This window comes from Rhinopithecus bieti, unplaced genomic scaffold (assembly GCF_001698545.2).
Source record: "Rhinopithecus bieti isolate Rb0 unplaced genomic scaffold, ASM169854v2 scaffold_11744, whole genome shotgun sequence".
In the NCBI taxonomy this organism is placed as follows: Eukaryota; Metazoa; Chordata; class Mammalia; order Primates; family Cercopithecidae; genus Rhinopithecus; species Rhinopithecus bieti.
The window spans coordinates 856,477-862,347 of NW_016807094.1; the positions used below are offsets into that span (position 1 = coordinate 856,477).

Genomic DNA, 5,871 nt, shown 5'->3' on the forward strand with positions numbered 1-5,871 from the left:
TCCTTCCTTCCTTCCTTCCTTCCTTCCTTCCTTCCTTCCTTCCTTTTCTTTCTTTCTTTCTTTCTTTCTTTCTTTCTTTCTTTCTTTCTTTCTTTCTTTTTCTTTCTTTCTTTCTTTCTTCCTTTCTTCTTTCCTTCTTCCTTTCTTCCTTCCATCCCTCCTTTCATTCTTCCTTCCCTCTCTCCTTCCCTCCTTTCTTCCTTCCCCTCTTCTTTCCTTCTCTCCTTTCTTCTCTCTCTTTCTTTCATTTTTCTGTCTTTCTTCTTCCTCTCATTTTCTGTTTGTCCTCTTTCTCCTCTTCCTTTCCTCTTCCTCTTCCTTCTTCTAGAGTTTGTGGCCACCCACCACATTTAAGAAGCAAAGACTGAGTCTGTGTGGAGCAAATGGTAGGTTGTAGATAGGATTTCCTTATCCCATCCCTATATCTTGGATCTTAGTGTGCTCAGACTAATATGCATTTGCCAGAATCTGCATCTCTGTGCCTATGGGCTCTTGTATTGTAACTGCAGAAAGTCATGTTGCCTGTGCATGCCACACAGAGAAAAACACTCAACCAATGATTCTGGAGAGCTGATTTGTGAAGACTCTAGCTTCCTCATTCCTGAAGTAGAATTATCTAATTCTACTTTGTTTGTTTTTCATTATTTCTGATAGTATTTTGTTTTGTTTAAGCTTTAGTTGGTCACCATGATACTAATTTAATAGTCTACCCTTTTCTGTGTCACTTCTTCAATACTTGCTGGTGTGATCTGCACTTTCCAATAAACTACTTTCACTGGAATATTTTTCTCGGAGTTTGTTATGGGAAAACCAAATTCTGATATTACATTTCCTCTCTCAGTCTCAATTTTCTCATCTCTACAATGGGAACATTAATACCTACTTTGAATGTTTCTTAAAGAATTAATGATAATGTTCATAAAGCATTTAATCAATAACCATTAAATGGTAGGCAACCTAGGACATATTAGTTTTCGTTTTTTTGTCCAGAGAACTTCTAATTTTAATGTTGAAGATAAGAATACATGAATAATAATTAACCAGATCAACTCCTTTCTTTACTAGCTTTATTGAGGCATAATTGATAAATAAAAATAAAATTGTGTATATTTAATGTGTACAACATGATGTTTTGAGATATATGTGTATTTATTGTGATATCATCATATATTCCTTAGCTCCCATAGTTACCATTTCCTTTTATTTTGTGGCATGAACACTTCAGATCTACCTTTTTAGCAAACTTCAGGTATAAAATAAAGCATTTTTGTTAACTATAGTCGTGTTGCTGTACACTAGATCTGCAGAACTGACTCATCTTCCATAACTGATGTTGGTCAAAGAGAATGTGATAGTTCTTCAGCTTCTTTCCCCATTATGCAACAACTATCACAGTCAGTGGCTTTTGTCTCTTAGCTGAGTCTTCAGAGCATTCTAGATACACCGCCTTAGAAGCTGGCATCTGTCCTGGAAATCTACATCGTTAGCTCCTCAGAGGTATTTCTGTCATTCCCATGCTGGTAGGAGGTCCCAAGAAGGGGGCCCAGGTCCCTAACTTTTCTAATTCTCTCAGGGCGAGTATCAATCAACCCCTCCGTGATTGAGTACTTCAGTTGCATCATCAGTTCAGGAACAAAAGCACTAGTCTTCCATCTATCATGACTTCCATGAAAGAGAAAGTTCTTCCACTTTTCCTCCTTCTTAAATTCTTCTGATTTCCCTGGAAACACAGGTTTTTGGTCTCTTGAGATGCTTCCTATTTGCCTCACAAAACTCAGAAGGTTGTTTTATGCCTTTAGTTGGCACAGAGATTATGGTTTGTGCAAAGGCATACATGCCCATTGCATAGTACCTCGATCCCCAAATTTGTTTTACTTAATTTTTCTAATAACATTTCGATTTGAGGGACAATTTGACTTAACGTGGCTTAATGTATGGTCCACATTTTAGAAGGAATAACTTAAATTCTTTTTGCTTTGTCAACAGGTATTCAGGAGAAGGAAGCCATATAAGAATATTATTTATGTGATACCAGGAAAAAAAATCCCCAAATGAGACCCTCACTCGTGAGGACACAATGCATTCTCAAAAATTTCTGATGCAGATTAATTAAATGAATAGCTGGTCAAAGGCTGAGACAAAAAGGAATCGTCACTAAGGGCAGCTATTAAATGCAGTCCCTGTTGTCATACCATGTAGCTATTGCTCACTGAGGTGTGGAAAACTAATTTGGGAAGACCTTTGTGAACAGAAATGTTATCTGCAAATATGAGAGATTATACCTCCCACGTTAAATAAACTTAAGTGCATGTCTTGCTCTTGCTGACTCCCAATATCATTTCTACTTTACTGAGAGTTAAATGTAAATGTTCTTGGGCGGAAAGAGAAGCTCTCACCTTGGACCAGAGTCTGTCCTTTATTAGCTACGTAAAATCACACATTAAATTGTTCTCAGCTGAAAAATTGAGGTAATAATACATGACTGTCTGTTTTCAGAATCAAATTGGATAATACATATAGTATATATATAGTATGCAATATGCATGTAAATCCCGTATCAACAATTCTGCACAATAAAACAAAACACCATATGAGATGAAGGATGGTTCAGAATTTATTCAGAAACATATAGGTAAGAATTCCTGCTACTAGGGACATAGCCCAAAGTTACCATGAAAAGAAGAAAGAAGGGTAAAAGAACCATGAGCACAAAATTGAAAATAAAAATATGATTGTAAAGGTTGTTGATCACTTGCAGAAACCTAAGTTTCTTAGAAGGAGAGAATGAAGCTCTTGACTTTAGAGTCAAATGGAGACCACGACCCCACATTGAGAACACATGAAGCTGGCACATGATCCACAAGGTGTAGGGAAAAAAAGAATCAGGATGAAGTATTCTGCCCTCCCTCAAGCTGATTCACAAGATTTTAAACACGCAAAGAAATAAAAAAAAATGGTGAAAGCATACTGTGTGTTCAATAAAGTTTGAAAATAAATTTGTCTTCTGAAATATAAGTGAGTTGGGGCTGGGCGTGGTGGCTCATATCTGTAATCCCAGCACTTTGGGAGGCTGAGGCAGGTGGATCCCTTGAGGTCAGGAGTTCCAGCCCACCCTGATCAAGATGGTGAAACTCTGTCTCTACTAAAAATACAAAAAATTAGCCAGGCATGGTGGCACAGGCATGTAATCCCAGCTACTCAGGAGGCCGAGGCAGGAGAATCGCTTGAACCTGGGAGGCGGAGGCTGCAGTGAGCCAAGTGTGTGCTACTGCTCTCCAGCCTGGGAGACACAGCAAGGCTCCATCTCAAAAGAAAAAAAGTCAGTTGGGCAGAAGATTGTTGTGTGAGGATGATGGTCCTCTGCTGTGCTGCTCAGCAACAAGAAGGCTGGCAGCAGCTGGACACACAGCAGGCTGGGCGGCAGCAGGGCTGGCAGCAGCTGGAGCCACAGCTCTGGTTTAGGCAACCAGGCAGCAGACGTCAATTAGGGGGTAGCAGGGTTCTCCTGCAGTACACAGGTGCACAAGAGCTGGTTGGCCACAAGCTGGTTTGGGCACTTGCTGGACCCACAGCGGGTGGGCTGGCAGCACGTGTGGCTGCAACAGGAAGGCTGCGCAGCTGGGTCACACAAAATGGGCTGGCAGAGGTGGTTCCTACAGCAGCAAACAGGCCTGATCAGCGCAACAGGCTGCAGCAGACTGCTCACACAGGTGGGCTGGAAGCAAGTGGTCCTGCGCAGGTGGTCTCACAGCAGGCTGGGCGGCCAGCAGCGGCTGGCAGCAGCTGGAGCCATCAGCTCTGGTCTAGGAAAACCAAGGCAGGCAGACACAATGTGGGATGGTAGCAGGTTCTCCTGCAGTAGACAGTGTGCACAGGAGCTGGTCTGGCCACGCTGGGACCCACAGCTGGTTTGGCAACAGCAGCTGGACCCACAGCAGGTGGGCTGGCAGCAGGGTGTGCTGCAGCAGTAAGGCTGGCAGCAAAGCTGTCACCACAGGGTGGGTGGCAGCAGGTTTTTTGACAGCAAATTGGGCGGCAGCAAAGCTGGCAGCAGCTGACACAACAGCAGGAGGGCTGGCAGCAGGGTGGCTGCTGCAGGTGGTCACACAGTGGTGGGCTTACAGCAGCGGTGGTCTGTGACAGGTGGTACTGCAGCACGTAGGCTGACAGGAAAGGGGGCAGCAGTGGGTCATGGTGTCAGGGGTGGAAGGTGAGTTTCTGTTCAGAGGTGAGTTTCCCAGAATTTGATGACCCCTTGCAATCTGGACCTTTTGTACACCTGGCCTCCAAAGTTTCCACCAATCTGCAGGATTTTTCTTTGTTGCTGTTTACAATTGTTTTTCATAGTCAGTTTGGCATTGTCAAAGAGGAAGTCATTTCCTAAATGTTATGAATCTTTGGAAAGTAAGGGTTTAATCTGTTTCTTAATTGTGAATTACTCATAGAAACTTTGTTTCAGATAAAAGGAAGGCAGTCTCATCATCAGCTTGGTTCCTGCTCTGACCATCATCTGGTCATGTGATAGTTCCTGGTGACTGGGGAGGCTCAGGAAGTTCTCTCTGCCCAGTCTCATCCTTTGGCTGTATGTAGACTGGGAAGTGTCTGTGGGGAGAAGCATGATGTTGATATATTCACAGTGGTGAATTGAATCCATGCTTGGGACCAAGACTGTTCACCCACCAAAGTTTGATTCAAGGCTAACAGGCATCTCTCTATGTGAGACCTACTTTACCTGTCTCTTCCAGTTCTACAAAAGCCTCTTGGAAGAGGATGTTTGGCACAATGTGTTCCATGTGGCAGAGCAGAGCCAAAGCAAACAGGTAGAAAGAGGAGGAGTTCACTGGAATTCACGAAGCATCAAGCAATCTACGTGCTGGGGTGACCATTCATCCTGATTTGCCTGGGACTGAGGGGCTTACTAACATGAGACTATGGGACTGGGAATTACCATGACATAACTGCTCTAGGTCCAGGCAAAGCAGTACGAGCTGTGGCTCTAGCACTAATCCAGGTTACTGACACAATCATTGCCATTTCTCTGTCTCTGTCTCTGTCTCTGTCTCTCTCTGTTTTCAGTGAGGGAATTAGATGAGTTGAGATGATATCTGATTCCTCTTTGAGGTCTACCATGTTTAAAACTTTTTAAATTATACCATTCATTTCAGAAGAATGCAAACTATTAATTTCCAACTTGATACAATATTACATTGTAAATACATCTAAGTCCCCATGACCAGTTTACAAAATAGAAATTAATTCCATTCCATCAAAATTATATCTTTTTACTCATCTCCAAAGGTAGCCCGTCACTCTATCAAGTTGTAATCCTGTAGGTCAGTTTTGGGTCTTTCTTTGACTTTTGTGTAAATAAAAATTATAGAATGTGCTTCACTGTGTTTTTGGCATAATCAAAAGCAGCAATTATAACCTGGTCATTTCATTTTGGATCCTTCATGTTAGCAGGTAGATAAAGGAGTTACTATTTCATGAGGGATAATTTTCAAGAAGCCATAGAGTATAGGGAGAATATATCTGAAACTCAAGAGATTTACTGTATGTATTTAAGTATTATACTGCCATTAAAAACTATGGCAAATCAAGTGGCTGAAATTTATTTTCTCACAGTTCTGAAGGCTAAAATGAAGGTGTTGGCAATGTTATTTTCATCTGAGGGCTGTGAGGGAAGTATCTGTTCCAGGTCTCTCTCTTTGACCTGTAGATGTCTATCTTCTCCATGTGTCTCTTACATCATCTTCCCTCTATAGGTGTCCTGTCTCAATTTCCCCTTTTTATACAGACATCAGTCGGATTGAATCAGAGGCACAATTTATTCCAATATGACCTTATGTTACCATATTGCATTTTAAATGA

The 5,871-nt window shown here is 41.9% G+C and overlaps 1 pseudogene; it reads right to left on the reverse strand.

Annotated features, from left to right (window-relative positions):
- Positions 1-3,372: 3,372 nt before the first annotated feature.
- Positions 3,373-4,193, reverse strand: LOC108534734 (keratin-associated protein 9-8-like; annotated as a pseudogene).
- Positions 4,194-5,871: the final 1,678 nt, after the last annotated feature.